The following is a 23,091-nucleotide window of genomic DNA, read 5'->3' on the forward strand; positions in this document are numbered from 1 at the left end:
TACCCAAATTGAGGTTCTCAAAGAGTACCCAAAATGTCTTCGTTAACACCCAAGCTTGTGGTGGCAGGATGGTGATAGTGTTTGGAGGGTCTAAGCTTCCTCTATTTCATTTTTTTGTAGTTGGCTTCGTGGTTGTTATTTTGGAAGGTAAGAGGGGGTAAAGTTGGTTGATTTTGTTGGGATTGGGAAGGTTGGGAGGGTTGTGGTTCCTTCCCACTCTTTGATCGTTTTCTACTGAATTTCAACATCTTTGCCCCAACCACTTCTCAAAAGTTTATACCACAAAGAATTTCACACCAAAACACCGAAAATATCGACCCAAACCACAATTCGAAGAGTACCAACCCAAAAATTCAATCGCACTATCAAGTGAAATCCTACAAAACAACAATTAGCACAACGAATACAACGACAACGTAACAAAGTTAGTCAATAGGCAAGGAGCTCATGAGATTTATACATCACCCAAACAATTCTCGAAATTCCCAAACTACTCACACTCATCATGAAATTCATGGTCAACAATTTACACATCATAAACCCACAAATACCTATATCTAGCAATTCACAATTCCCTAAGTATTTCAAGAAAATCCCAAAAATTGCAAATCATCCACAAGTATTTCATTAGAATCACATATTTGCCAGAGTACTCATATACATGTCAATATTATCATAATAATTGCAAAAATACCACATGTATTTCAATTGAGTTCAAAATTTCTCCCACAAACATCACAAATTCAAGAAGCCTATCATGAATTCTATCAAAATATAATGAAAACTAGGCTTAGGAAGTTAGATATACCTTCTTGAAGACGAATATTCGAACATAAACTCCACCTAGGAGGCTAGGTTTGTGCAATGGGAGATTGGGGTTTTTGGGGTTTTCTTGAAATCTCTTGGGTGAGATTCAAGGGTTTTTTATGAGAAAAAATGTGCAAAGTGAGATTATGGTGAGTGTTTGATGAATTTTTGAGGAAGATTTGGGGAGGAAAGGTGAAGATTTTTAGGTATGATGGAGGTTAGTAATGGAGATTAGGGTTTAGGAGAGAGAAGTGAGAGCGTGAGAGTGAAAATGAGGATGAAAGAAGCATACCTGCGTTTTTCTGAATTGGAATCGTGCGCGCCCGCGCAGACTTGTGAGAGCCCTCTCACGGGCGCGAAAGCCATCTACAGAAACATTGTCCCCTTTTTCAGAAAGCCTGCGCGCCCGCGCAAGGGACTCTGCGCGCCCGCGCAATCCTCATGCGCGCCCTATAGAGGGCTCTTACGCCATCTACAGAAATTTTCTGCAGTTGGCCTTAACACTTGCGCGCCCTGTAGAGCCCTCTCAAGGCATCTACAGAATATTTTTCCTCCTACAATCAATCTCAAAAAGTTCTCTAACTCTACTAAAAATTCCTAACACATAAAACTAAAATGTTTATCAAATATTACAACCCCATCAAAAGCATATAAAAGTTCAAGTTCAAAACGACAATATTCCTATATTACGGAACTGGCTTCGAGAGCTCCCATCCCGAGATCATCAAAAACGCGTGAATGTCGTTAATTCTCTTCATTGTGCTCCTTCCTTTGGCCTACTTGACCTACAATAAAAACAACTATGGATTAGATCCAATCATAAAATCTAGTTACGAAAATCAAAAATTCAAATAATAGAAGGGAGAAAGGGGCCCGGGTTGCCTCCCAAAAAGCGCTTCTTTTTAAGGTCATTAGCTTGACCGTTGCTCCAATTCGTTAAGGCTCTACAAGAGAAGGCTCGTAATCCATGGGATCAAGCCTAAGGCACTCAATACGACCAACTTCGTTCTTTGAATGATAGAGTTTGATGCGGTGTCCGTTAACCCAAAACTTATGATTGCCCGCATCTAGCTCAAAGGACCCATAGGGAGTAACATTAGAAACCTTGAAAGGACCGGACCACTTGGATTTCAGTTTTTTGGGAAAAAGACGAAGTCTAGAGTTGAAAAGTAGAACTTCATCTCCAACCTTGAATTCTTTAAACTTTATCCTTTGATCGTGCCACTTCTTTATTTGCTCCTTATAAAGCCTTGAATTCTTATACGCATCAAAACGAAGCTCCTCTAATTCATTCAATTTCATCAACCTTTTCTTTCCGGCTTCTCCAAGGTCCATATTAAGCTCCTTGATGGCCCACCAAGCCTTGTATTCCAACTCGACCGGCAAATGACAAGCCTTTCCATAAACCAACCGGTAAGGGGTTGTACCAATGGGGGTCTTGTACGCCGTCCTTAAGGCCCAAAGAGTATCATCGATTTTGAGTGACCAATCTTTTCTAGACTTGTTCACCATACTCTCAAGGAGGTTCTTGATCTCCATATTTGATACCTCCACTTGTCCTTGAGTTTGGGGGTGGTAAGGTAGGATGACTGTGTGATGAACCCCATATCATTTGAGGAGAGCTTCGAGTTGTTTCTTGTCAAAATGAGAACCACCATCACTAATTAGAACTCTTGGAACCCCGAATCGCGGGAAAATAACCTTTTTAAGGAGCTTGAGCACAACCTTGTGGTCATTGGTGGGGGAGGGTATAGCTTCGATCCACTTAGTCACATAGTCCACCGCCACCAAGATATAGAGATTTCCACAAGAAGAGACAAAAGGCCCCATAAAGTCGACCCCCCAAACATCAAAGGGCTACACCTCCATAATGCTTTGTTGAGGCATTTCGTCACGTTTGGTTATGCCGCCACTCCTTTAGCACTTGTCACACCTTGCAATGAACTTATGGGCATCCTTGTGCATTGTTGCCCACCAAAGAAGAGATTGAGAGATCTTGGCCACGGTCTTTTCAACTCCTCCATGCCCTCCACACGGCAATGAGTGGCAATGTTCAAGAACCCCCTTGATCTCATGATCCGGGACACATTTCCGGAAAAGGCCATCTCCACATTGCTTGAACAAATAAGGATCATTCCAAAAATATCTCCTCACTTCCTTGAAAAATATTTTCCTTTGTTGAGAGGAGAATTCCGAGGGAACGACTCCACATGCTAGATAATTGGCAATGTCCGCATACCAAGGGCTTGATGTTGACGCCATAGCCATGAGGGTCTCAAATCCCACTTCATCATTGATAGGAACATCTTCCTTATTCTCAAAAGGAAGCCTGGACAAGTGATCCTCTACATAGGTCTCCGCTCCCTTTTTATCCCTCATCTCAATATCAAAATCTTGTAGCGAAAGAACCCAACGGATGAGATGCGGTTTTGCTTCCTTTTTGGTCATGATATAACGAACCGCTACATGATCCGTGTACACGATCACCTTGGAGCATATAAGGTAGGATCTAAACTTATCCATGGCAAAGACAACCGCTAGCATTTCCTTCTCCGTTGTGGTATAATTCCTTTGAGCTTCGTCAAGTGTTCTACTTGCATAGTAGATGACACAAGATCTCCCTTATTTCTTTTGTCCAAGTACGGCACCTAATGCAAGATCACTAGCATCGCACATTAATTCAAAGGGCAAGCTCCAATCCGGAGCTTGCACAACAGGAGAGGAGATGAGAGCTTCCTTGAGTTTTCTAAATGCCTCAAGGCAAGCCTCATCAAAATTGAACACAACATCCTTTTTGAGTAACTCGGTTAAGGGCTTGGCGATTGATGAAAATTTTTTGATAAACCTCCGGTAAAAACCGGCATGCCCAAGAAAAGCTCTCACTCCCGTCACGGAGGTAGGAGGGGGCAACTTAGCAATCACCGAAACCTTAGCCGAGTTGACTTCAATGCTCTTTTTGATACTTTATGTCCTAGGACAATACCTTCCTCGACCATAAAATGGCATTTTTCCCAATTCAACACTAAACTCGTCTCTTGACACCTTTTCAAAACTTTTTCAAGGTTAATAAGACATGTGTCAAAAGACGAGCCACCAACACTAAAATCATCCATAAAAACTCCAATCTCATTCTCAAGCATTTCAGAAAAAACGGAGGTCATGCATCGTTGGAAAGTTGAGGAAGCATTGCATAACCCGAATGGCATTCTTTGGTATGCTAATGTCCCGTATGGACACGTAAAAGTAGTTTTCTCTTGATCATTTGGATGGATGGGAATTTGGAAAAAGCCGGAATATCCATCCAAAAAGCAAAAGAAAGCATGATGGGAGAGTCTTTCCAACATTTGGTCCATAAAGGGGAGAGGACAATGATCTTTCTTAGTGTTTTTGTTCAACTTCCTATAATAAATGCACATCCTCCACCCGGTCACCGTCCGGGTGGAGATTTCCTCTCCTCCTTCTCCCTCGAAAATGGTCATTCCACCCTTTTTTTGGAACCACGTGAACCGGGCTAACCCACTTGCTATCGGAGATAGCATAGATTATACCCGCCTCACGCAATTTCAAAATTTCTTTCTTGAGAACCTCTTGGAGGTTGGGGTTCAACCTCCTTTGAGGCTCAATAGAGGTGGATTGGTCATCCTCAAGGTGAATACGATGCATGCATAAAGAAGGGCTAATACCCTTGATATCATCAATGCTATACCCTATCACATTTCTATATTTTCTCAAAACAACAATCAATTTTTCCAAATCAAGACCATCAAGGGAAGCATTGACAATAATAGGGTATTCCCCTTCATTTCCAAGATAAGCATATTTCAAAGAAGGGGGAAGGGGTTTGAGTTCTACCTTGGGAGGAGGCTTAGGACTCTCCTCCAATTTTTCCTCCTCAAATTCTAGCTCCTCATGCTTAGAATCACTCGCTTCCTCCTCTTTGGCTTCTTCAATGGCCATGGCAAACTCCTCTGCTTCTTGAGAGAAGTACTCTTCTTCGCATGTGAGAGCTTCAACCATTGGATCTTGAGGACTCATCATGACCCTACCCAAACGATCTAGTTCTTCATTCACAACATCAACCCTATAGCACTTCTCAACCATGGGGGTCTTGAGTAGCTTGGATAATTCAAAGACAATTTTTTCATCGGCTACCTCACATGTAATGGTATTGTTCTTGCAATTGATTACCGCCCCCAAGGTCTTAGGAGCTTCACGACCCAAAATCAAAGGTGTATCCACATCTTCTTCCATATCCATCACTACAAAGTCACAAGGCACATAGATATGCCCAACTTGAATAGGGACATCGTCAAGCTCACCACAAGGTAGCTTCACCGAACGATCGGCCAATTGGATGGTTTTCCTTGTGGGGATCATCTCAATGTTAAGCTTTTGAGCAATGGATAGAGGGAACAAACTAACACTTGCTCCAAAGTCGGCTAAGGCACCCCTAGCTTCCATGTTCCCAATCTTAACCGGCAAGGTGAAGCTTCTGGGATCCTTTTGCTTCTTGGGCATTTTGTGTTGAACAAGTGCACTCACTTGATGTGGAAGAGTGATAAGCTCATCAGTAAGCTTCCTCTTGTTGGTGAGAATGTCTTTCAAGAACTTGGAGTATGAAGGCATTTGTGTGACAACCTCAATGAAAGGGAGGTTAATGTGTAAGTTTTTCATCACACTTAGAAACTTTGCAAATTTGTCATTCAATTTTCTCTCCGCAAGCCGATCGGGAAAAGGAACCGGTCCATCAAGATTTCTAGCCTCACTAGAAGTTGAGGATGTCACCACATCCTTAGACTTCTTTTTCTCCATACTTCTCTCTTTCTCATCAACCTTCTCTTCTTCAACTTCTTTATCTTCACTCATCTTCTCTTCTCCTTCCTTCTTTTCCTTGTTATCCTCTCCCTTGGGACCCTCATAAGATGTACCCGATCTCAATGTGATTGCCTTGCAAGAGTCGGGTTTCACAATGTTGGAAGGGTTGGTTTGTGATTGTCCGGGCAAAGTAGAAGATGAGTTGAAAGGAACCCTCTCGGACAATTGAGCTAGTTGTGAATTGACCATCTTGTTATGGGCCTTGACTTCTTGCATTTGTTGGTTCATGGCTTGAAGTTGTTGAAGAATTTGGGTTTAAGTAGAATCGGGTTGAGACACTTGCTCTTGACTTCTTTGAGTTGCTTGGTTTTGATTTTGGTATTGGTGTTGGTTATTTTGTTGATGGTTCTTTGGGTAGTTTCCTCTTGGGTTTCGGTTTTGATATTGGTTTTGGTATGGAGGAGGGTTTTGGAATTGAAGGTTGGAATTGTATGGTTGTTGAGCTTGTTGGTTCCATTGTTGATTCCATTGTTGGGGTTGGTTTCCAAATCCGGGTGGTGGTTGTCTCCAAGCTACTCCTCCTCCATTTCCCTTAAATCCTTCTTGCCTTGTGTTGTAAGCCGCTAAATGCTCCGGGCTTAAACCTCCACAATAGGATGTATCATGGTTTGTGCCACCACATCATGCTGTGATAGACCCGTTCTGTATCAGACTTATTATTTTACTACATCTCAGTTCCTTCTAATTTTGACAAGAGAAAGAGTTGACTTGGGAGGAGCTTGCACCACTACTGGCATTGGTGTCAACTTTGCGAACCCCTTTGTTAAAAGCTCAATTTGATGTTGCAATTGATCAACTTTTTCCAACTCATATTTTCCACCTTTTTTTGGCAAATTCCTCCTTCTACCTCCCCAAGAGTAGTTTTTGACTACCTCTTCAATTGTTGCTTCAACTTGATTTTGAGGGACTTTGATCAATTTTCCACCCGCCCCCGCATCCAAATTAGCTCGAGACATCGGTTCCAAACCATCATAGAAGAACCTCATGAGTAAGCTTTGATTGTATTCATGGTGAGGACATGCTTGCACCAACTCTTTAAACCTCTCCCAAGCTTCACTAAGGCTTTCCTCCGCTTCTTGTTCAAAAGATGCAATCTTCCTCCTCATGTCGGCGGTTATCTCTTCGGAGATGAACCTTTTCAAAAATGCTTGGACAATTTCCCTCCATGTTGTGAGAGAATTAGGCTAGACTTGCTTGAGCCACTTCTTTGCCCTCCCCGCAAGAGATTGTCGGAATAGGTGCATCTGAATGTATTCTTGAGAAACTTGGTTGGTTTGTATTATGGCACAAAGTTCAAGAAATCTATCAAGATGCTCAATGGGGTCTTCACTTGGCGAACCTGAGAATTGCTCTGCTTGAACCATTCGAGTGTATTGAGGATGGATGGTGAAATTAGTTTCCGTGACGGGTAGCAATATCCCACCGGTGAGCTCATAATCCTCCGGATTACCGAACTCACGAAATAAAACTTCCGCTTGTTGTCCTGCCATTTCGTCACCTTGGGAATGTGAGGACCAAGAATCACTTTCACTATCAAAAATGGCACCAAAACCTCGTCCCTCTTCTTGATAAAGTCTACGGACTTGTTTCAAGGTGCGGTCGATTTCGTGATCAAGGTTGTGAGTAGGTGGTCCTTGAGATATTCTTTGCATTCACCAAAGCTAAGCAAACAATTAGCAATGACTAGCAAGTGGAAAAAGAACAAAATAAAAAGCAACAAATCCACTAATAACGCAAATAAATGTGCAAAACAAGCCGCTTCCCCGGCAACGGCGCCAAAATTTGATCGGGTTGTAATAGGTCGTTACTACTACCTAGACCAAAAATTACAATTTATATCTCCTATCCTAACTCTATCAATTTTACTTTAGATAGCGGTAAGGTAGGGTCGATTCCCAAGGAAACGGGGGTTTAGCACAATTAATACGAAATCTAGGATAAATTGCAAGTAACAAAAGGGGGGGTATTATGGTTTGATATTGAAGATTTCTATGATCAATCTAATAACTAAAAACAAGACAATGAATAAACTAAGGCTTACAAAATTACTCTAACAATTAACAAAGACTAACAAGTATTGGAAACTATGAGATCAAAAACGCTAGGGGGATCGGGGAACGTCAACCTTGGAGATTAAGAGCTAAACACATAGATAATCAAGGATTCACAAACAAGGGATCAAAAATCCTACTTAACACAACTCATTCCCATGCAATTGATTAAGCAATGTATAAACTACGATCTATCCTAACATGATCACTCTCGCGCATCAATTAGGACATGTAATAATATAGTCAATGGTGCACAACATCAACCATATAACAATAAGCACAAGTTCATACAACAGGGGTTTAAATCCCCAAAAATCAAGTATTTAATCAAATAGCAACCAAGTCATCCATTCCCCTTCCCCTAGCTAAAAGTCTAGCCTAGGAGAGAGAAACTACTCATATCAACAATACCCAAAATATTGGCCATAATCAAAATCATAAACATAACTATCAAAAATACTTGAAATATGTAAATAAACCAAAATAAAAGAGATTAAGATAGAAAGAGCTTACAAAGCTTCAACCTTGTATTGAATTAAGAAAATGGGTTTTTGAACCTTCAATGGTGAACCATCAAAAATCCAATAGAATGCTCTAATATTGATTACAAGGATGATCAAAGCACTAATCTATATTAAAGACTAAAGTTTGGATGATAAAAAACTAATAATCTGAACTTTCTCTCTCTAGAAACTTATACAAGCATTAATGGAGGCTATTCTCTCTCTAGAAATGTTCTAAACACTTTGCCTTAAAATGGAATAGCTGCCTTCATTCCTTCCCAAATCAGCTTTTAAATAGGGAAATAAAAACGGGTTGGCCTGACAGCGTGCGCGCTCTCTACAGTGCTTTGCACGCCCGCGCAGGCTACTGTGCGCGCCCTCTACTAAGTTATGCGCGCCCGCGAACTTCATTGTGCGCGCCCTCTACTAAGTTATGCGCGCCCGCGAACTTCATTGTGCACGCCCTCTACTAAGATCTGCGCGCCCTCTACTGAGCGCGCTTGGCATCTACAGAAAGTTGCCTTGTACCTTCAAGAGTTCAAGCTAATCTGCGCGCCCTCTCTAGGAATCACCGCGCCCGCGCAGGATGATGAGCGCGCCTTCTACAGGGCGCGAGGCATCTAGGAGGTATACATCCTGATTTGGCCTTGAATGTGCGCCATCTCCCTTGGGTTGCGTGCCCGCGCAGAGCGGGAGAAAGGGTTCTCCTGGGCGCGCAGCCTGATTAGAAGCTCCTCACTTGATCGGCTTTCGAAACTATCCCGAACTTTCTTCTACTTCACGTATCGATTGGTTTACCTGCAAAACACAGGAAAAACACCCAAAAGTAGTACAAAAAGGTAAAGTAGAGGGGAAGTACGAGGGAAATAGCATTGTTGTGCAATATATGGAGAAGCGCGGCAAAATAGGGCTAAATAAGCGATAAATGGAGGGAAATGGTAGGAAAAAGGATCCCGAATAGTGGCATAAATGCCACTTATCATAGACATAGCCATATCTACTATAGTCGTCCGTGAATGTGATAAAATAGCAATAACCATTTCTTGCGGTTGTGCTCATTTGTCCACAGACATCCGTGTGTATGAGACCCAATAAGTCACTAGCCCTTTCTCCCAACTTGGATAATGGCTGTTTTATCATCTTGCCAAGTAGACATCCTTCACAGTTTTCAAACGACTCTAAGTCGAATGAATCAAGAATCCCTTCATGAAGAAGTTTCTTGATGTGTTTGATGTTAATATGGTCATGACGACAATTCCACAAGTAGGTTTAATTCGACTCAACGACTTAGCTCTTTTGGTGGTATCATTAACATTATAAACCTGTTTATCTAGTCACATTTGAAATGTGTAATCCCACAAAACATATAAGCAAGACATTCAAAACAACCATTGTTATAGTCTTGTGATCAAAACAACCTGGCGTCTTACAACATAGATGAAAATATGTTTGATGGCAAGCAAAGTATAATATTATGAGAACTAGTTCTATTACAAGCCAAAAGATAAATATTGTGCCTACAAACATGGCAAAAGGACCATCTTCATCATCCAGTCGTAGTTGCACATTTACTTGTGAAGCCTCTCACTTGGTCCTTGAAAATAGGAGCATAAAGTGAGTCATACATGGTATCTAATACCTATGAATAGCTTACATACAAGTGTTAATGAAGATACCTAAGGTAGATGGAACATTCCTCTTTTCCTCATCTTCTCGGAAGATTTTGCATTCCCTCTTATAGTGGCCTTGCCCACCACAATAGAAGCATTGCATCTTCGCTTTGTTCTTGAACTCCTTCTTCTTCACTCTCAAGGGCATCTTAGTAGCTCCATAGGAGTCGGCCTTGAGAAGCATTTCCACCACCTCATTCAATGAGTATGACTCCTTCCTGGCTGCCATATGCATCCTAAGGGCATCATAGCCCGGGTGAAGTGAGTCAAGCAAGATATGACCCGCCATCTCATCCTCTAATGAGATTCCAAGAAGTTCCATGTGTTTGAAGAGCCTAGTCATTCTAATCACATGGGGTTGGAGGGGCATACTGGGTCTCAATTTGGTATTGTAGACCCTAGACCAAACTCAGTACCTTTCCTTGGCAAGGAAACCTTCCTCCGGGGCCTTGATTTTCATGTTCACAAATGACCTAGTCAAATTATGAACATTTAAGTCCCGAGTCTCGGAAGACATATTGACTAGCTCCTTAAGACTATTAAGAAGCATGTCCGGAAGGTATGAGGTGAACTTCCTCTTTCGATCCTCCGGAAGGGAGTTCCTCATCAAATTTGTGACCTTGTAACAATCCAAGGACAAAGTTTCATGAGTTTCATCACTCATGAGTCCTTTAGAGAAGAAGCTTGGAATGGGAGTGTCCAATATGTACTCCATGGAACTATTCTGTAAAGTTCTCCGGAGTTCCTCTTCACATTCCTTGAAATTGACCAAGTTTAGGCTAAAAGCCAACTTGTCGGGGAGTTCCGGGCACATGTTGTTGTTATTAATTGCAGACATGTTTCTACAATTGAAAGAATTTGCAATGAAAAACCATTCATAAAACCAATAAGTTTGAAACTTAAAGCATACGTTCAATCTTTCAATCTTATTAAGAGTTTTATCCTTACATTTAAAATTGTCCCTTTTAGGCGAGAATAAAACGATTCCAAGACCCCAAATATCAAAAAGTGATTAAGCATGTTTTGGCTTGTCTTAACACTTAATATTTTAAAGTAAGAAATCCAATTTCTAATAGCTCTAATCTACTCTTGGTTCGATAAAACGTCGCATCTAATGCATTCTTGACGTTTATCTCCATTGCCACGACATCTAAGGACTCATTACTGATGTCGTTGAGTTTAACCAAAACTAACGTGTATATGATGCCTTGCTTTAGCAAGCCCATCAACATACCTTATTACTTCCCTAGGAAAGTAGTAATGCCTTGCTTTGGCATAGCCCATTACTATTCTCATTAGTTCCGTAAGTATCATTTTGGAATAGCAAATTTTAACTCAATATTCTTTGGGACTTAGGGTTTCTATGTTGGTTGATTTAATTGAACTAAACTAATCATTCAACATTCGAAATCCTAAACATGCATCTAATATCGCAATTATATATTTAAGCATAAATAAAGATGCATTTGGCAACTAGCATAACCCCTTGAAACTTGAATCTTCAAATATTCAAAGGCTGTTATTGCACCTTCTTGGCTTCATCTTCTAAGAAATTTCGTCTTCGAGACATCACCACCAATTATACAACTACTAATTATACTAGGACTAATCTAAATATTGAGGTACAAAAATACTCATCGGCACGCAGTCCGTATTTAGATTTACAACAATACAAAACGGAACACAATCCGTATTTACTACCCTAGTCGGGCCCCACTAGTTTCCATTTTGTAAAACCTGCATTAGAATATCTAGCTATTCCATTCATCCATTCACTTCCAAAGTAAATGGCCTATGAATTTTACAAATAATTCAAGCAACAATCCAAAACGAGCGCAAAACTAGTAACTAACTTAGGTGGTTAATCCAACTAACGTGCCTAATCAAAACTAGTCAAAGTAACTATCCGATTATGTGAATTAACGCAATAATAATAGCTCAAAACGATTAATGAAATTCCAACTAAATTCCACATCCAACTTAATTAAAATTAATCCAATTAAATTAATTAAGTTTTTCAACATAATAATTGCAAGTACGTGAAAAACCGAGGCCTAGCCTCCTTTTAGACAACATCGCAAAACCGCAAGCCTAGTCCAAGGCCTAGCCTCCCAAGCCGAGGGCTGGGTGCTGCTAGGCTGCCTAGCCGAGTAGCCTTGCTGGCGCTCAGGCTGGGTGCTGCTTAGCAGCCCCAGCGCTTTGCTAGCATGTGCTGGCCGCACAAAGCACATCAGTGGAGCACTTGCTGACCTTGGCAACCACACAACATGCTTAGCATGCTTGCGTGCTGCTTGCTGGCTAGTGCTTGCGCGCTAGCTAGCTGGCAGGTGCTGCTGGGCAGCCCTGCCTTGCGGGCTGGGTGCTGCCTAGCAGCCCCTGCCCTTGCGACATGCACATAGCAGCCCTCACACATCTACGCTCGCATACACTTGCACGCACTACCTTGGCAGCCACATGTGGGCTATGCAAGCAGCCCAGCTAGCCGAGTTGGTGCTTCGAAGCTTGATGCTTCGATTTTGTGCTTGTTGTGCTTTCGGATTTTATTCCGAATATTTGTGTGACATAAAAATTAATTCTAAATTGATTTTAGAACTAATATTGAGCAATATTGAAAATAAAACAAGTCCAACTTAATTAAATTAAATTTTAGTGCACAAACCAAAATTAATTCAAGAACCATTCTTTAAATTATTTTTGGCTCAACTTAATGCTACAAAATTGAGGGCTATTCTCACCATTAACTTAACCAACATAAATCAATAATGAGATTTGACAAAATAGTTGAATAAATAATCATTCATCCAATGAAAAAATTTATTCTATTTTAATCAACTTAAAAATGATTAAAACCAAAATTAGTTCATTATGGATTTTAGAAAGTTAAGATCCAAGCAAATAAACAATTAAAGATGGAATCTTTAACACTTTAGGGGCTTCAAAAATGCATATTCACCGTAAACATTCACACTCCAAGCAATTAATTTGCAAAAAAGTGAAATTACAAGTTTATGTGAAAGTAAGAGCTAACCAAATTAAGCACCAATTATGAATTCATAATTCTTAATAAGGATCTAAATTGCAGTAGATTAATGGTATAATCAAACACATAATCCAACAATTGCATGCCTTAATTAATCAAGGTTTAAGGATTTAAATTTTTTTTGTCAAAAACGAAAAACCCCTCGAAAAACCACTCTCTAGGTGGATTTTGGCTTCTGGAAGGCCTTTTTTAAAAATGAAGTGGGTAAAGTCTGATTAAGAACGTCGATTCCACCCAAAATTCACTATTTTTGAGTCAAAATCGGAGTTCGAAATCCAAAATTAGCATAAATACGATTTTAATCCAATTAAAAACGAGCTCCTAATCTAATTAGAATGCTAAAGCAGAAATTTAAATCCATTTTAAATCATCTTAATTAATTTTAGTTGTAAAAATTAAAGGCAAGAGGCTCTTATATCGATGTTGGGTTTTGCGGTGTCCGACAGCGCACGGAAACAAAACCTGATAACCGGATCGCTTGCATAATAATTACAACATAACAAAAGCATGCAAATAAACAAAACACAAGAGAAGAGAGAGAAAGAATACTCACCCTATAAGTGTGCTTCGCTCAACCGATGAGCTCGGACTTGAAAGCTTCAAGTTCCGCAAGAGCGGGAACCTTCGACGACTCACACCCTCGCTACCGAACCGTAACCGGCCCCTACCCCGTAGCTTCAAAGGGGCTAGACCAAAAATAACTTAGAGTTTACAAACAAAGGTTTTCTTGTTTTTGGAGATCCCTTAGAGTTCACCAACTCAAGTGAAATTCCCAATACCCAATGATGGGTATTTGTAGGAAAATGTCCCCAAGAATTCCCATCATCTTTCAATGTGGGATAGGTGGTAAAAAGCAAAAGTAAGATTTAATTTAATTTCAAATTAAATTAAAAATCCAAACCAATCATCAAACGACATGTGGCGCAAGGAGAGCAAGGGAGTAGGTGAGGACCACAAAGGGAAGGACCACCTTCCCTTGCTCCCCAAGCAAATAGACGGCACCAACCATGTGGCGCCAATTGACACCCAGCCTTGGGCACCAAGGCACGCCTTGATCGCGGCCTAGTGCTCGGTTGGGCCTGCCAGCCAACCCGCACACACGTACAGCCCAGCCAGCAAGCCTCGCACGTAATGCGGGCTGCTGCGCTGTGTGCTGCTGCTGCTGCTAGCGAGGCCTAACATGCCTTGTTGGCTGCTGGCCTTGCTGGTGCACCTCCCCGCATGCATGCTCGGCCATGCTGGCGAGCCTTTCCCGCATGGCTGCTCGGCCAGCTCGCCCAGCCAGTGCATGCGATGCATGTTGGGCTTGCGGCCAAGCCTTGCCTTGCAGCAAGGAGCCCGGCTAGCCATGCTAGCCTACCTAGCCCTCAATTGGCTAGGCCATATCAAGGCTAGGATTTTCAAGCGCGTTGACTTGTTGTTTGACTTTATTTTCCGTCTCGTCGACTCATAAATTTGACTCGACTTTCGACACTTTAAGCTCGATATCCGACGTCTTAGTTCGTAAAATCTCTATTCACTCATTTAATCCTTCGAATTAATTCGTCACTTCGGTTCAGTTACACGATTGGGTGTGACACGAAGGGTTCAGTCAAGAGCAAGCTGTAATATTAATATTACTGATCAAAAGAGGCCTCCAATTAGGCATTCCAATCACTTGACCTCACTGAATAATTAGTTTTCCTAATTAATTCCGAACCCTCTATCGGAATAATACACTTGTTCGAAGGACATTATTCCTTTCATACACCTACTTCTACCTTAAAATCATTTTGTTTTTATTGGATTGTTTTTCAAGGTTTCTGCAATGCCTTGGCAGAAATGTTATCCATCTTGGGATTTGGATAGGATGCTGAGAAGAAGATGCTACAAGTAGAGAAGGCGGTGTTCGACAAATGGGTGAAGGTATGCAACGTTCTTTGTTTGCTGCCTCTGTAGTCTCTTCTCAGTTTTTTGTTGAACTTAACTTCTCTTATCAGTTTTTTTGCTAACTTGACTTATCTGAATATTACATACTACAAGAAAAAAAACTTTCCTGTTGATTAATTTGGTTTCTTATTTTCATGTTTGTCCAATGTCCAGTTTCTAAACTTTTGATATTTCTCAGTCTATGCTTTGTTTCTAACTGAACACTTGGTTTTTAATATCAATGTTTGTTTGGTGTTTGCCTTGTTTATTTTAATACTGATCGGAGCAACATGCTGATTAGCAACATCATTTCTGAACTTTTGTTATTTTACATAGTAGTTTTGTTTAATGAAACTAGCATTCTGGATTACCTTTTCTATTTTGTGTTATTCTGTTTGTGTTATCCACATCATTTGCCATAATATTTTTCTTTTCTCTCGCTCTATCCTACTTTTACACATTTTGAGTTGTTGCATTTATAGCAGACTCATAAGAAAGCTAAGGGGTTGTTTAGAGTTCCGGAGATGTAAGTGAGTCATTTGTTGATGTTATAGAAGATATGGATCAAAAGAGTGGTGAAGAAGATGATGTGAACTCTGCTCATTCGGACATTTATTCTTTTACAAGTTAATCCGGAGCTTGTGTAGGAATGATGATGATGATATGGTGGCCTCCCTCCATGATGTTTCCAACAATTTTAGGAAGATATTTGAAAATATCAATGTTACAGACTATGGCTAATACATGGTCTAAACTCTAAAGCGAAAGAAAGAGAGCACAGGATGTATGAAAATGTGAACAAGGTTTTGGATGAGGTGATGAAGTTAGATGACACTTCTCCATTCAAAGCTTTAGAGATTGCTACAATGCTCATAACAAAGGAACATAAGCTCCACATCTTCTATCAAGCACTAACTAATTTGAATAATCCTTTTTTTCTTTTTTTTTGAAATGCAAGAATTTCAATGCTTTTATAATCAATAATTTATGTCACTTTGTCTGTATGTAGCATATGACATTTTATGGTAATTAGTGTTGCTCTACATTGCATAATGTGTAGCAAAAATTATCTAAGACAATAACAAAAATAGAAGGAAAACTATTTGTTTCCAAGTTAACTATGTCAAACAAGAGGAAACGGATTGGTTGTAATTTTTTATGTTTTCTTAAAGATATCAAACAACTAGTAAGGGTAATATATGGTATTATAGACACCTGATTGTGTCTCCCCAATGACCAGACCCAGTGATGAGTATCTTTCATGTCTTTGATTTACGAGTTCAGTAAAGAGTTGAAGAGTCTCATGAATTTTCCTTAAGCCTTGATCGTATCCCTAACCTTTCCTAAAATATTTTAATCCAAAATCATTTATTTCGTGTCCTTAAACCTAAAATCATTCATTTCGTGTCAGAACCTTAAAAACGTCCAAACCTGATTATTTTGCTCCATAATCCTGGTCCAATTATTGCTTAGTTTGATGGGGCTTGAAAAGATCTTTCGACGATATATTATAAGCCCAAATCCGACTTAAAACGAATAAGTTATGGCCAAAATACTAAACCGAGCCCAAACTGGACCTAGGTCCTTCCTACCTACGACAATGATCATGTGGAGGGTCCAATACCTTAATCCCAATCCTGAACCAATTAGGATTCATTAGTAACTTCTAGAGTCCTCTAGAAGGTTCTTATCTATCCTTTCCGAAAGATAAAGATTAAAGAGATCGAGATTGAATAAAACTCCTCTTTTTTATAATCCTTGTTTTAATCGAATTCAAATATGTTCAGATATGATTTTTGTATCTCATAATTTTTGTCCAAATCTTGAATGGTTGGATAGCCCTTGAAATTATATTTCCAATGATATATCATAATCCCCATTCCGAGCTATAAAAAAAAAGATATGAATGAAATACCAAACTCTATCAAAATCTAACACTGTCCCACTATTTCGATCATATCTTTTATTCTAAAAAAGATATCAATCTTATTCTAATTGGATTGTAAATTAGACTTCTAGAGCTTTCCAACGATATATTACTTATATTATTTCGATTAATGGATCAAAAGTTATAATAAAAACAAAAACCGCAAAATTGCAGGATCATCGCGCCACGACAAGGCTGTCGCGCCGCGATGGAACCTGTTTTACTTTGATTTGATTTCTGAGTCTTTTCTGATCCTTTGACCCTCTTTTTTTCTTAGGGAAATTCTCAACGGCGACCCCCAACAATTGCTACGCACCAATGGTAACCCCCTTTTTTTGGATTATACAAGATGACCTTAGTTAACAATTTCATCCCACTCATAACCTTATTTCATTAAATATTAACTATGGTTATATTTATATTTTTTAAAAAAAAAAAGAAAAATTGAAAAAATTAACCCCAACCCCCAATCCCCCATTGATTCCGGCCAACCTCTCCTCCTTCTCCTCACTTTCCACCGTTCCGGCCAGCCCACTCCCCAACCACCTCTCCTTTTCTTTTCTTCAATCTTTCTCCTCTTTCATCTCCTACCATGACCGCTGAAAAACTCCATAACCACCACCTTCTCCGTAACCACCACCTCACCAACACCACCTTACCATAACACTACCACCTGACCCAACCCAGAACCTTAATCAGACCCCCCTACCCACTCCACCCAGTCCAGCAGTCCGCCACCCACCGAACCCCGAAACCCCCCACGGTTTGGCAGCCCCACCTAACCCAATTTACGAAACCCAGCTAACCCCTAACTCGAAACGCCATCCCCCCTTCCCAAATCCCAACCCACGTGGTCTGACAGCCCCACCCAACCCAATTTATGAAATCCGTGACGCAATGATCAGCGTTCTTGCTCAGGTTTCAATTTTCACTCACATCTTCATCTGAAAACCAAGTTCAAATTACGTTAATTTTAATCAAAAGCTAACGAATTGAATAGGGGGTAAAGGAAGAGGAAGGGGGAAAGGGGAAGGGGGGAATCGGGGAAGAGGCAAGGTGGAAATAGGGTGGGGATATTTTCGGCGGGGAAAGGGAGTGCTCCAGCAAGGGGTGGGGTACGACGGTCGGAACCTGGGGTTTTCGAGGGTGACGTTGCCTAGTTTGGTGAGGGAAGCGGTTTGGTGCTTTAGGGGAGGGGGTTTAGGCGAGTCGTCGGCGCTATTGGGGATCCTGGTGACCGGAGCCACGGGGCAGGGGTGTCAGGGGCGGCGGGGAAGGTTTGGGTTGGTGGTGGTTTAAATAATTATTTATTTTATTTATTTTTTTCTTTAAAAAATAATTTAACTTTATTTGAAATTGATTTTATTTTATTTTATTTTATGAATAATTTAACCTTAGTTAACCATAGTTAGTTTTTTTTAAAGTAAATAACACTCATTAATTTCTAAATTTCTAAATTAGGGTCATCTTGTATAATCCAAAAAAAGGGAGGTTACCATTGGTGCGTAGCAATTGTTGGGGGTCGCCGTTGAGAATTTCCCTTTTTCTTATAAATAGAGGTCGTATCACCCCGTTTTTAATCATCAACAAGCTTGATCACCAACAATCATCATCTAATCCCTTCTCTAATACTTTCTCTCTCTCTCTCTCTCATGATTCTTTTCTTAGCCTAGCCTAAACACGCACTACTACAAAATATGCCTTAGAGACCTGTTAAAATAGGCATAAGAGACCTCTTCTTTGGAGGTCTCTAGCTCACAGGTCTCTTTAGTTAAGAGACCTGGTCAATAGAACAGGTCTCTTTGGTATTAATAAGAGACCTAAGAAGTGAGACAACAGGTCTCTTTGCGCGTGATTATTTTATATATTTCAAAAAGCAAAGAGACCTGTTACCATGGCCAACAGGTCTCATAGTTGTTATTTAAGAGACCTGTTAGTAACGATAACAGGTCTCTTTGTTATTTTTTTTTTTCCCAAAATCCAATTATATTTTTATTTGTTCCTGTACGTTATATGAGCTATATTTATTCCTGTATGGCACCTGTAAGATATTTGTACCTATATTTTTCACCTGTTATATATATGCACATCATATACAGTACTCCATAATTTTATAATATCCATGGAACATACAATAATAAACAAAAGTTGATAAACACTTTTACAAATATCCATTAATTATAATATAACCTCCAAAAATACTATACAGCAACATCTGCAAAAAAAAATCTAGTATTCCCCAAAAATATAAACCACTCATTTAATTTCCATGCCATCTAAGATAAGCTCCAAAAGTACTATACAAAAAATTCTAAAAATCGTAATACTTTTCCCAAAAGTAATGGACAAACTAAACTCACGCAATGTCTATACCATCTTCATTTCCTTCATTAACATCATCTGGTTCAAGCTCTAGAACATACTTAGCCCACAAGTCTCTAATTTCGTTAATATTTTCAGTTGAATATGTACAGGGGTCCGCTTTAAAAAACTGCAAGATAAACAATAAATCGCCGTATATAGTCATAACTCATTGATAATAATAATGGAAGATAATGTTATATTATAACTATATTTAAAAAAAAATTACTTATACAAACAAATGAATATAATGATATGGGTTGAAATATGCAATGTCATGATTAAAATGAGCCATTTGGGGGTAAATTTTCCCAGTCTTTTGTGAGAACCTGTAAAGCAACAGCTGTACGAACATTCAAAGATTTTAGATATTGAAAAACGAGATGTTTAGATAAGTACCTATATATTATTGTTGTATACAATGTTAACACACACATATACCGAATTAAAAAACTTGATAAGCAATACAAATTTTCATTATCTAGCACATGATCTAAAATCACATTCCAGTTTACTGAATAATGTTTGGATAAGAATACCGAAAAGTCTACAAATAAGGATACTAGCTCCGCGATCTTCTAAAATGATAATAACATGCTAATTAAAGATTCATACTAGTTTTATTTTTGAAATTGGCAGGATGCATACCATTTGTTCTGTATAAGTGATCAATCACATAAAACTAGAATACTAAATGCATCTCTAACTAAAGCACACCCCACATTGAAATCAGAAGGAGAATACTAATTTTGAAAAGCCACATAAGACACAATAAATATAAATCACAATTTAAAAATAATCACCTTTACCACTTTGTATATGATTTATTAAAATAATACATCATCATTCTTAAAATAATCACAATATAATAATGTTTGAACTAAATTCATCTTAATCTGCATGTCTATGGTCAAGGAGCTAGTTCAATGCTTACTAGAGCCAAATAAGAACGACAGACAATAAGACCGAAACAATTGAGGTTTGAGCTTACTAGTGCCAAATAAGGTGCATCAACAGGATGACATGATTGCAATATATCGAAAGTAGTCCATAAATAAAATTATAATGGAGCAAAAAGAGGCGAAAATTACCTGGTTCCTAATTGTAGATTGAGCATAAGCTCAAAGTTTTTATGACCTCTAGTAATTATCTCTCCTTGTTTCTTCTCTAAGTTAATATCTAAGACATACAACATCTGCCAACTTCTTGGACCCTGCATGTGTTCATGTATCCCATTAATCATGTATTCAAGAATGTAAGCCTAATTATATTACCTAAGGAAAAGTACAGCAACAAGATCTAAAAAAAAAATGCTTGGGTGTGTTGTAAATTTCATTGACAACCGAATGCTATCATAGCCAAACACAATCACATCTGACCAAACTAAAATATCAATAAAAAATATTGACATACATGCCAACCATTAGGATTGAGGTCCATTAATGATTCTGAAAATTTTAGTTTCTATGTTAGTGTAGCTTATTGTTCCATCAAAGGATGCATCATATATAGTTCCATCATTGACTAAACTAAATCTGTAGGGCAAAAGATAATTTTCAACCGCAAAATCCTTGAAAATTATAAGCTTACTCATATTATCGAAGGCCATTGTACCAGAGGAAGTGTCTACACTGAGGCAGCTAATACATTAAAATTAACCTCATAGTGTTGAGCAAGCAAGAGTGAATATTTGTATAAACTCTTTTCTTGTATACATTATAGTAATCCCAGACTACGAGTCGATCTTTCTGAAGAAAAAACAAGGGATTGGAAGATAACATTAGAGGCATCAGTGATACAAACTCAACAACAACAATAATCTACCAATAGCCAATTAATCAACATTTAAAATACACCCAATATATCATTCAAATGGAACAATACAAACTCAGCAACAACAATAATCTACCATAGCCAATTAATCAACATTTAAAATACACCCAATTCCCTTTAAAAAAAAAAAATTACACCCAATTCATCATTCAAATGGAATGATAAACCCAGACAAAGATAATCTTAATTAAGTCAACACTTAGCAAAAAACAATAGAGAAAAAAGGGGTTAGATTTCGAATTGTTGTGCTTGAACAACAAGACTATCAAAGCAATTAATCAACATTTAATATCTATTCTGCATCGATTACTTAATTTCCAAAGAGACAATCAATTTGTCGTCCAATTACCTCAATAGTGAAACAAAATTCCAAAAAAATGGACGATCAAACCCAATTTTTTTTTAACAATCAACAATTAAACATAACAAGCATAAACAAACACGATTAAATTATATGCAAGCAAACAAAAACTATAATTTCTTGAAAAAAAAAACCTAAACCCTAGACATTAAGATTCAATTAAAACCCCCAAATTAAGCCCTCCCACCACAAATTACGCAAAGGTTGGTATGTTTGAAAAGGCAAACCAGTAAGCTTCAGCGGCCTCCCTGATCTGGAGGGTGACGACGACGGATTCTAAAAGCAAAGCTCTATTACTTTCGATCTCACGAATTGTGACAATTCTAGGTCTGAAACAATGGGGCTTCCTTCTTTACTCTGCTCGTGGCTGGAGTAGACTTTCGTGCGACTTTGGTGGGCAAGTTCTTCCTTGAAAAGCTTCAATGGAGAATGAAAGTGTAAAACAAAGAGAGAAAGAGGAGATAACAAACGAAGGTGGAAGAGCGGATCAATTAGAGTGAGAAAAGGAGAGAGGTGAAAAATGAAGGGTGGGTGGTGGACCTTTACACAAATAAGAGACCTGTTAGGATAAACAACAGGTCTCTTATTTCTTTTCCATTAACTTCCACAAATGAGTGGTGGGCCCTTTAATATATAAGAGACTGTTATCTCTAATATTAGATCTCTTATACTAAAGAAACCTGTTATATTAATCAACACGTCTCATATTATAGGTCTCTTCGCCTATTTTTGTAGTAGTGACGTCCTAATACATCCTTGATACTTTTCCCAATCACACATCATACTTCCTTCACGAGCCTCGAATACTCCTAGCCAATCTCGTAGTTGCCTTCGACCTTGACGTGAAAGGTTGATAGTTCTAAGGGTTTGGTCCCAACTCTATATTTCAATTAATATTTGATTTAATCTTTCTTAAAGTTACTAACGTGTGTATTGTTTTGATAGAAAGAAATACGAGGCATCAAAGTAAGTAATCCAATTAATTAATCATTCTTTTGATATAGAAATCATGCTTAGAATATTATTTTAATTCCTAGTATCATGTTCGGATGTTGATTTTGATTTCTAATACCATACTTTCTAGTATCATATTTAGGCTAATGCTTTGATCTTGATTATTTAGTGACGTGCTAGGATTTGTTATTAATCCGTTTAGTATCATACCTAGGATCTTATTATTGATATTTTTGATGATATTATTATGATGATGATTGTTGTGTCAATCATATGTTGCTTGATTATTCATGATTGATTGTTATTGCTTGATCACGCCCTTCTTACAGGTTTAAAGGGAATTTGTACTTGAAATCACGCCTAATAAGATAATTGGTAATTTGAATTTAGGTTAATATGATTTTAATTCAAGTGATCACCAATATTAGATTTATTTGTACATTAATAATCAACCAACGTAGATTAAACAGGTTTATGACTAATTTGATGTATGTATGTCGATCGGAAAGCGCACATGAGGTTGGATTCAATCTCTTTTAGGTTGGATTCGTACCATCATCCCCGAATATCCAGTCATGGTTCTAGACCACTATGGAGTTAGCGATCTCCGTGATCGTGAATGGACTGTAACCTTCACACCCGTGAACGGTTTACAAGTTCCTAAAACTTGTTGGCGACTCTTTTATTTCTAGCTTCCTTCCCTTTGAACGCCACCATGCTTAAATGCATGATCACAGTGGGGTTCAAGGTTGGGTTTGAAAAATTCCCTACAAGTATTACCCTTCCCCTCCCCCCCCCCCA

At 38.9% G+C, this 23,091-nt stretch overlaps 1 long non-coding RNA gene across 2 annotated transcripts; it reads right to left on the minus strand.

Annotated features, from left to right (window-relative positions):
* Nucleotides 1-18,911: 18,911 nt before the first annotated feature.
* Nucleotides 18,912-21,862, minus strand: LOC110737870. Of its 2 annotated transcripts, XR_002514493.1 has the most exons (4): nucleotides 21,564-21,862; nucleotides 20,733-20,890; nucleotides 20,234-20,355; nucleotides 18,912-19,272 (listed from the first exon to the last, which is right to left on the minus strand). It is a non-coding gene; the product is annotated as an uncharacterized LOC110737870 (long non-coding RNA). The 2 variants fall into 2 exon arrangements; XR_002514492.1 differs by having other exon boundaries at nucleotides 20,733-21,853.
* Nucleotides 21,863-23,091: the final 1,229 nt, after the last annotated feature.

This window comes from Chenopodium quinoa, unplaced genomic scaffold (assembly GCF_001683475.1).
Source record: "Chenopodium quinoa cultivar QQ74 unplaced genomic scaffold, ASM168347v1, whole genome shotgun sequence".
NCBI lineage: Eukaryota > Viridiplantae > Streptophyta > Magnoliopsida > Caryophyllales > Amaranthaceae > Chenopodium > Chenopodium quinoa.